Source organism: Ylistrum balloti, unplaced genomic scaffold, assembly GCF_031769215.1.
Source record: "Ylistrum balloti isolate Yb309-2 unplaced genomic scaffold, AGI_CSIRO_Ybal_v1 Utg369722, whole genome shotgun sequence".
Classification (NCBI taxonomy): Eukaryota; Metazoa; Mollusca; class Bivalvia; order Pectinida; family Pectinidae; genus Ylistrum; species Ylistrum balloti.
Window position 1 is genome coordinate 586,166 of NW_026781941.1, and position 10,779 is coordinate 596,944.

The window sequence follows — 10,779 nt, forward strand, 5'->3', positions numbered from 1 at the left end:
GGTTGATATGCAGAGGCACAAAGCATCAAGGACAACTTGATCATGGAGGAAGTCAATGTTGTTGTATTGCTTTCACCTACCTAACTGCTGATTCAATACCTTCAACACCTAACGAAATTGACGACCTTTTGGAAAAAGGAACTGCCCTTTATAGAAAGCAGTGTGCTGGAGGAGGGTATATGCTTGTCACAGAATTGGCAGGAGCAATAAATACCGACGATAAAACAATACAAGTTTCTCTTCTGGAACCAAAATGTGGTCTTACAAATCAGAAGTATGATAACACTGGTAACCTTACGTACAACTTAAATTCTGCTGTAAGGCAAACATTTGCAGAAACAGATACTGCTTTCCTTACAGTGTGTGGCTCGACCATTGGTATTAGGTCCTGGGAAGGAAAATACTTCGTGATGGATTCTCACAGCCGTAATGAACAGGGTCTATGTGTTCCCGATGGTAAAGCGGTCGTGATAAAAACAACATCTTTGCCAGCATTGGGCGACTATATCACAGACATGGCCAACTCACTGTCATCATTACAAAATGTACAATTTGAACTTACTGGTGCTCATTTTGAGATTAGTCTCAACCAGCAGTCTCCTTTGCTGTCCGTCAGTTCATCCGAAAATCCGTCTTCTAGGGCAGATCCTAATTCCCTCGCATCGACTTCTGATTATGTACTTTGTGATATTTGCAAGACTGATGTTCCCGGTGAGACTGGTGTACCCGGGGAAACTGGTGTTCTTCGTGCTGAAACTGGTGTTCTTGGTGAGACTGATGTCCTTGGTGAATCTGGTGTACCCGGTGAGACTGGTGAGGCTGGTGTACTTGGGGAGACTGGTGTATCTGAATCTGTAAATAATCAACAGATACAGGAAGATTTCGAAATGGGTCTCGGTACCTCTGATGCTTGTTCACCGCTTCTTTCATCCTTTGACATAGCAAATGTTATTGAAGAACCTGATAATCTGTCAGATGATATTAAGTTCTCATTGATATCAAACAGAATTCCTCATGATAATTATAGGTTTCCTTCACGTATATACAAAGATAAAAGGAGGAAAAGCGGCGTCATACACCGTCGATGCAAGCAAGAGTGGATGAAAACCTTTGTATTCCTGTGTTATTCAGAATCAAAGGACGGTCTGTATTGTTTAGGGTGTTGTCTTTTCCCTGATACCTCACATAGACGTCCAAAAAAACTGATTTCAGAACCTTACTTTAACTGGAAAGATGCTGTGGAAGACATGAAAGAGCATTCGACTTGTGTGTATCATTTGTCGTCTATGGCAAAACTGAATTCTTTCATTGCAGCGTATAAGGACCCAAGTCAGAGAATAGACTTTTCCATTAGAACTGTAGAAAAAGAAAGATTAAAGAAGAACAGGCAAATTTTGTCTTCCATAATCAAGACACTTATATTCTGCGGGAGACAAGGCATAGCTTTAAGAGGCCATCGAGACGACGAATCAAACGGAGAAAACAGTTTAAATATGGGGAATTTGATTCTACAGGAGCATCTTCGATCATGTGCCAAAAATGCATCATACATTTCAAAAACTTCTCAGAATGAACTTCTTACATGTGTGAAAATATACATTCAGGAAGAGATTGTCAAACAAATAAATGCACAACCCATTGGCCCCCATTACGGTATTCAATGTGACGAAGTCACAGATGCTAGTAATTGGGAACAGCTTGGACTTGTTGTTCGTTATCTGGTAGATGGCCAACCAACGGAGCGCTTGCTTGAATTTATCCCATGTGAAAGTGTCACTGGAGAAGCCATTTGCGATTCAATAATCAGCTGCTTAACACGTGTTGGTCTAAACCCGCAGAAATGTCGATCGCAGACTATGGATGGGGCAGGAAATATGGCAGGCAAACATATTGGAGCAGCCGCACGATTTAGAGCCATCAATCCAAAAGCAATTTACCATTATTGCAGCAGTCATGATCTGAACTTAGCTATTAGTAAAAGCTGTCAACTCAAAGAGGTTCAGATATGCCTGGATACATTGAAAAGACTAGGAATCTTTTTCAAGTACTCACCCAAGCGGACTAGAAGGTTTGAAAAAGCAGTAGACGAGGTTAATAATGGCCTTGAAGATACAGAGAAGATTGACAAAAAGAAGTTCAAAGTTTTTTCTGAAACGAGATGGGTTGAAAAACATACAACACTTCAGGCATTTGATGACCTCTATGAGCCTATCATTTTGTGTTTGGATGCAATATCGTCCAAGGAGAGAGGATGGGACTCTAAAGCAGTGGTAGAGGCAAATGGATTGCTACACAAAATATCAGAACCTGTATTTGTTGCTGCTTTCCAGACGGTTCTACATTATTTTCGCTACATGTCGGGACTCAGCAGAAAACTACAAGGTTCATCTTTAGACGTTTTGCAAGGATACAGAATGGTTAATGACATACGGGAGGTAATTGCGACTTCCAGATCCATCGCCCCTGACTTTGACCAAATCTACAGTAAGATGGACGAGATGTCAAGGTCCTCAAATACCCCTCTACAGGTTCCGAGACAGTGCGGAAAGCAGACGCAGAGGAGCAATGTTCCAGCTTCGACGGCTAAAGAATACTTTAAGAGGTCTATTTTTGTTCCTTATGTTGACACATTGATTCAACAACTTGAGATGCGCTTCTCAGACTTGGCCAAGCAAAGCACCAAAGCATTGCTATTGCTTCCTGACAACGTGGCAGGCATAACTCAAGATGACATTAATGACCTGACAGTGGTTCATAGAAGTGATCTGTCTCATGTTGAATCTCTCGGTCATGAGTTAGTGCTCTGGAAGCACATGTGGGGTCGTCAGAGTCATCGACCAAAAACACTGAAGGCAACATTACAGGATCCTCTGACTTGCCCCACCATTTATCCAAACATTACTACAATTCTACATCTCATGCTTCTCACATCCGTTACGTCCAGCTCTGTTGAAAGAGCTAATTCATCACTGAGATTCAACAAAGGATACCTTAGATCTACGATGTCAGAAGACCGCTTCAACTGTTTGATGCTTCTGTTTATACACCGAGATATTACGGTGGATATAGACAAAATAATTGACAACTTTGCCAGACGAAATCCGAGGCGAATGCTTTTGAAGAACTTTTAAAGAGTATTATAATTCAAATTTTGAAGTCTTATTCTTTGTTGTGTTCATAGTACTTTCCGTAAGTTAACGAAGTTTGATTATGTGAAATTCACCTTATTTGTCCGTCTATCCAGAAGTTTAAAGGGTATTACATTTGTATATATTAGTAGAAATAACAGAGCATTAATAACTTCATACAGGCAGCCAGGCACATTGACGCAAATACAAGTGCAAATACAAAAGCACACCAAAAAAGGTCTATATCACAACGCTTATTAATAATGTCTAATGACATGCTCATTAGTAGCTTTTCTTACTCCTTACTTTTTTAGTTTTCCTATATATGATATTTTTTCGTAAACAACGCCTCCTCAAGTCATTTCCTAACGGTTTTTTGGGAGGTTTAAACCTGTTTAAACCATTTTCCGTCGGGGGGCTTCGCCCCCTTGAACCCCCCACCAGGGCTCTGCTCTGTAAGTTAATTATAACGCCCCCCTAACTTAAATTCCCTGTATCCGCCCCTGGATATACAGAGGAAAGGCAACATAGATTAAAAAAAGTTAAAAACGACAAAAAATACCGAGGGAAAAATATAAACGACAGAAAAAACGAAACGGAGCCCTTGAAAAGGAGCTAGAAGAATAAGACCACGCGTTCCTGGTTAGTAAGCGTCTTCTGCTTCATGGAATTTGCATCAGTGAGAAAATAAGATTGTTTCGCATCTACAAAATGATGTGTAAATGTTAATAATTAAATATTCATGTTTTCGAGTGAAAATATATTTATGTATCAGATTTAGACGAAACGACTGAATGACTTCTCAAATACTGTCTGCACATCTTGTACAAAAAAGAATTCCAAATGATGACAATAGTGTTAACAATTCAAATTGTTAGCCACAAGCTGCTTTTTAGGACGAGTTTGTCTGCTTTTCAGGCGTGAGAAATGTGCCTGCTGCCATAAAGAAGCAACTTAATATGTGTGGCCTTATCTGTTTCTAAACAATTACATTTCTCCATGGAGACAGCGTCTTCTTTGGTCTTGATTTATTGTTAGTCCTTGTGAGGTAGGCTTTAGGTTTCTGGCCGACATATACTAGATTCTTTAAGATTGGAAGTTGTTCCTTCCATGCTGCGTATCGACTGGTTTGTGTCAGTAGAATGTAATTGTCTATGTTAGCATCGTACGGCAACATTGGTAAAACATAAAGATGTATATCACTGGTAGAAAAAAACCGGAAAAACAATGCAGTGTATTTCATAATTTGGTTATACTGTATTAGAAGGTGCTATTCACTTTTGTCTTGTGGAGAAAAAGTCTTTCCATTATAACGGTAGAGAATATATTGTATTGTGTATTGTATTGGTATTGTATTGTATTGTGTATTGTATTGTGTATTGTATTGTGTATTGTTTTGCGTATTGTATTGTGTATTGTATATTGTATGTTGTATTGTGTTGTGTATTGTAATGTGTTGTATTGTGTATTGTATTGTGTATTGTATTGTATGTTGTATTGTGTATTGTATTGTATGTTGTATTGTGTTGTATTGCGTATTGTATTGTGTATTGTATTGGTATTGTATTGTGTATTGTATTGGTATTGTATTGTATTGTGTATTGTATTGTGTATTGTATTGTGTATTGTTTTGCGTATTGTATTGTGTATTGTATATTGTATTGTATATTGTATTGTGTTGTATTGCGTATTGTATTGTGTATTGTATTGTATTGTGTATTGTATTGTGTATTGTATTGTATTGTGTATTGTATTGTGTATTTTGTTGTGTATTGTGTTGTGTATTGTGTATTGTATTGTGTATTGTTTTGTGTATTGTGTGTGTATTGTATTGTGTATTGTATTGTGTTTTATTGTGTATTGTATTGTGTATTGTATTGTGCGTTGTATTGTGTATTGTAATGTGTTGTGTTGTATTGGTATTGTAATGTGTTGTATTGTGTATTGTATTGTGTATTGTAATGTGTTGTATTGTGTATTGTATTGTGTATTGTAATGTGTTGTATTGTGTATTGTATTGTGTATTGTATTGTGTATTGTAATGTGTTGTATTGTGTTGTATTGTGTATTGTATTGGTATTGTAATGTGTTGTATTGTGTATTGTATTGTGTTGTATTGTGTATTGTCTTGTGTATTGTATTGTATTGTGTATTGTATATTGTATTGTGTATTGTATTGTGTATTGTATTGTGTTGTATTGTGTGTTGTATTGTGTTGTATTGTGTATTGTATTGTGTAACATTGTATTGTGTTGTATTGTATATTATATTGTGTTGTATTGTGTATTGTATTGTATTGTGTATTGTATTGTGTATTGGATTGTATTATGTATTCTATTGTGTATTGTATTGTATATTGTATTGTATTGTGTATTGTATTGTATTGTGTATTGTATTGGTATTGTATTGGTATTGTATTGTATTGTATTGTATTGTGTATTCTATTGTGTATTGTATTGTATATTGTATTGGTATTGTATTGTGTATTGTATTGTGTATTGTGTATTCTATTGTGTATTGTATTGTATATTGTATTGTATTGTATATTGTATTGTATTGTGTATTGTATTGGTATTGTATTGGTATTGTATTGTGTATTCTATTGTGTATTCTATTGTGTATTGTATTGTGTATTGTATTGGTATTGTATTGTGTATTGTATTGTGTATTGTATTGTGTTGTATTGTGTATTGTATTGTGTATTGTATTGTGTATTGTATTGTATTGTGTATTGTATTGTGTATTGTATTGTGTATTGTATTATGTATTGTAATGTGTTGTATTGTGTATTATATTGTGTATTGTATTGTGTATTGTAATGTGTTGTATTGTGTATTGTATTGTGTATTGTATTGTGTATTGTGGTGCATTGTATTGTATATTGTATTGTGTTGTATTATATTGTATTACAAAAAAAAATATTTAGATATTGTATAGAATGAAATTATATTGTATGATGCAAGAAGAAAAAATACATTTGAATACAAAAGTAAATCATTATTTGAATTGTGGCGGACAAAATAATTTTACAGGAGGTAACTTAATAAATATGCAACACACATTAGGCTAAAAACAAAGATTTTCCCCCTATAACGCATGTTTGTACAAGACGAAGGACGGTCGCGTAGATTTATCTACAGAGGACAGATTAGAATAAAATGGAACTCGTCTGCTACTGAATTCTAGTTACAATGTTATGGTCTCTTGACATTTTTTGATATATGCATTATTCATTATTCTAACCGCAGCTGATTTGAATATAACCGAAATTTAGATATAAGTCGAGGATAATTATCTGGAACAGATTTTGATAAAAAGTGCTGTAAATTAAACGTGTCTTACACAATTTGTATAGATAATATTTTGTTAAGTTTTCAACATACTCATTTAGTAATTGAATAAAACCAACGACAAGGCAATGTTTGAAAAAACGTTAAAAAAACAAATAAATAAAATTTAGTTATTAACGTTATCACAAACTGACTTCAATATACAATTATCAGTTTTAATTAACTTCAATCAATATTTAATTATTCGGCACTCCCGGGTAAAATACAAACGAATTCAGAAGGTGCAGACTATAACATGACAGAAAGTGGACTTTTTTCATTTTTTTTTTTCATAAAGTCTGTATGTACATTTTTTATCAGATCAGAGGGGATAAAGCCTCTGTTTACAGTACCTCATGGTCATTCGTGTTGTGAAGTAAACGATAAAATATACATATGATATATTTCAGTTTAAGGACAGTTGTGTGTGTTACACAACCATTTGTGGCACGGGGTATACTCTGCTTGCTCGCATAATGTTAACACGGTAAGCCAGATATGAACTATCTGTCACGGCATTGATTCGAACGAATTTGATTTCCTTTAGTCGCCTCCATACACGTTGGAATTTGACTTATAAGAGTCCCACAAATAGTTTATGATGAAATGTATTTGGTTCTACGATATCTGGTAAATAACGCATACCGTACAAGGTTGGTCCGTCTGTTCGTCCAGTATCGGGATGTGGTGCCGTTCATCCTCCATATCACCAGCTGTTATTGATGGACAAGACTTCTTTCTTAATGAATCGTTGACATTCATCATATTTAACAAAACAAAAGGCACATCAAATTAGTCCGACGATACCCAGGGGGACCATTAAATACTTCCTAATAAAGCACTGGCAGTGAGGTAGCCTGGCTTTGATCGATCTCCTAATACTGAACGGTACTTTAGGATGTCAAGTGTCATACTTTACAAGAAATAATGAGAATGCCGTCCGCATTATATAGTAGATGGCCAGGACAATTGTCTACCAGCATGTTTTCGTCAAGTGGTGAGATATCGGAAAGTTTCTACTCTTAGCGAAGACTTAACCAGACTTAATGCAGTTTGTAGACCCATATCATAAAACACTATACATTTGTTATCTGACCTCGTATATACACACGTGTGATGTCTTCTGTAAATGTGTGCATCCCAACCTGTAATCTGTTTAGTTATAATGTGACGTCATCTTTAGGTATCATGTGACTTCATCGTTATGTATAATGTGACGTCATATTTATGTATCATGTGACGTAATCTTTAGGTATCATGTGACGTCATCTTTAGATGTCATGTGACGTCATCTTTAGGTATAATGTGACGTCATCTTTAGGAGTCATGTGACGTCATCTTTAGGTATTATGTGATGTCATCTGTCCATTTATTTTTATGACGTCCGCTGTTGTACATCTGCGTAATTGTAGATCCTACTTGTTTTTACAGTTAAAAATGTCATTTGAAAAGTTGGGTTTGTTGAAGAAAGACTATTTGTGTCCCTGAAAAATACGTCTGTAGGTTTAATTGTCGGAATATGTTTCGTCAATGAATGTGTTCGTCATAATGTATACAAAATATGCCAGCGGGATCATGGCGCACAGCATTGTTTGATCTTTATTTGTTCTTTAAAAGATAGACCTATTCACTTTTCTTCTCTTCACTCCTCTATTTATCCTCTCAATGATACAAAATTTGAACATATTTCTCACCGGTTCCGAAATCACATGGGCATAATCAATTTTGCGTGAAAAGCATATTGTGCCGTTATCAATCTAGCAGTGAGTAATGTTGGTATTACCGTCAGAAAAATGACTATGACATAAAGGTATATGTTGGTGATCCAATGCGAGGTGGGTTATTATTGTAACTGTGATAAAATTGTGTCTCCACTTAGGTTGGCTGGCGATAAATGTATGCCGTATTAGTGTCATTGAATGTCAGCCGTGCCTAGCTCAAGATGTCATGCATTTACAATTTATGGGCCCGCAAGACCTACGAGTATTTGTTTTTATTACGTTCAGCAGGTCCTTTTAGTTGTTCGGAACGGTAATTGCTACGAACGAGACGGGGAAAATGTCTAAAACACACCGTGTGTTGTTATATCATTTCGTCTAATTTTTTTTATGGAAATCGACGACCGTATTTTGTAAGTCCGGGAGCACTTTGCTGGTTTTGGTTTTTGAAAAAATTGTTAGGTGTACATGTTAGCGACATTTCGCCCCGAACTGATGTCGGAAACAAAACCTACGTCTTTACTGAACAGATTATTTCATCGTCGGAATAGTTATTTTACTGTGGCGGAAGCAGGTCACACGAACTCACGGTTGTTGTATAGGCTTTTAAAAATCGCTAAGCTCGTACTTTGTAACTTTGAAAAAAATTGCTTTGAGTCTGTTGGTTTGACATTAACGATGGCACCGACAGGAAATGTCTTGTTTCACTTCGTTTTGTTTACTTTTTGTTTACTTCTTTGATGATTTAAGAACCGAAGCTCTGTGATATTTTATGATAAGCATATAAAAATCCCTTTATCTGATGCCTGCAATATCTAAATGGTATCACTAACATCATCAAGGTAGAGTCAATGTTTTGTTGTTCGCATAAAGCGGCCAAGTTGCGTTGGCAACGCTATGCATTCAAATATGTTTTTTCCGAGACTTCAGAATTTTACTGTCCGAAATCAGGCATCGCAGATTTCATGATTGGACCCATGGTTATGAAAACAAAGATTGCACCTGCACGAGACGTACAGAAACACAGTGATAGCATTTCTGTCTTCAATAAAATTCAATAAAACAGCAACATGCATTGAAAAAAGTTAGACAGACACCACAGACACCATACAGATAGGCACCACAGACCTACAGGACCCTAGAGACATCGTTACAGCTTTGTTGATAGACCTGTGAGACAGCGCTGACCTACAGGATCTATGTTGATAGACCTGTGAGACATGCCTAGAGACATCGTTACAGCTTTTTGTTGATAGTTACAGCTTTGTTGATAGACCTGTGAGACTGCACTGACCTACAGGACTATTCCCTAGAGACATCGTTACAGCTTTGTTGATAGACCTGTGAGACTGCACTGACCTACAGGACTATTCCCTAGAGACATCGTTACAGCTTTGTTGATAGACCTGTGAGACTGCGCTGACCTACAGGACTATTCCCTAGAGACATCGTTACAGCTTTGTTGATAGACCTGTGAGACAGCGCTGACCTACAGGACTATTCCCTAGACATCGTTACAGCTTTGTTGATAGACCTGTGAGACTGCGCTGACCTACAGGACTATTCCCTAGAGACATCGTTACAGCTTTGTTGATAGACCTGTGAGACTGCACTGACCTACAGGACTATTCCCTAGAGACATCGTTACTGGTTACAGCTTTGTTGATAGACCTGTGAGACAGCACTGACCTACAGGACTATTCCCTAGAGACATCGTTACAGCTTTGTTGATAGACCTGTGAGAGCGCTGACAGGACTATTCCCTAGAGACATCGTTACAGCTTTGTTGATAGACCTGTGAGACTGCACTGACCTACAGGACTATTCCCTAGAGACATCGTTACAGCTTTGTTGATAGACCTGTGAGACTGCACTGACCTACAGGACTATTCCCTAGAGACATCGTTACAGCTTTGTTGATAGACCTGTGAGACAGAGCTGACCTACAGGACTATTCCCTAGAGACATCGTTACAGCTTTGTTGATAGACCTGTGAGACTGCACTGACCTACAGGACTATTCCCTAGAGACATCGTTACAGCTTTGTTGATAGACCTGTGAGACAGCGCTGACCTACAGGACTATTCCCTAGAGACATCGTTACAGCTTTGTTGATAGACCTGTGAGACTGCGCTGACCTACAGGACTATTCCCTAGAGACATCGTTACAGCTTTGTTGATAGACCTGTGAGACTGCGCTGACCTACAGGACTATTCCCTAGAGACATCGTTACAGCTTTGTTGATAGACCTGTGAGACAGCGCTGACCTACAGGACTATTCCCTAGAGACATCGTTACAGCTTTGTTGATAGACCTGTGAGACAGCGCTGACCTACAGGACTATTCCCTAGAGACATCGTTACAGCTTTGTTGATAGACCTGTGAGACTGCACTGACCTACAGGACTATTCCCTAGAGACATCGTTACAGCTGGTTAGGTTGGGATTCACTAATCAATAAATTCTAATAAGAATGGTATTTAATCAACAAACTAATGAATATCACATGTTAACACAGATTTACAATTATATATAATATGTGTTGATTAATTAACTATTTCTACAGTCTAGGGCTTCCAAGTCACACCAGGAGCCTATTGTGTG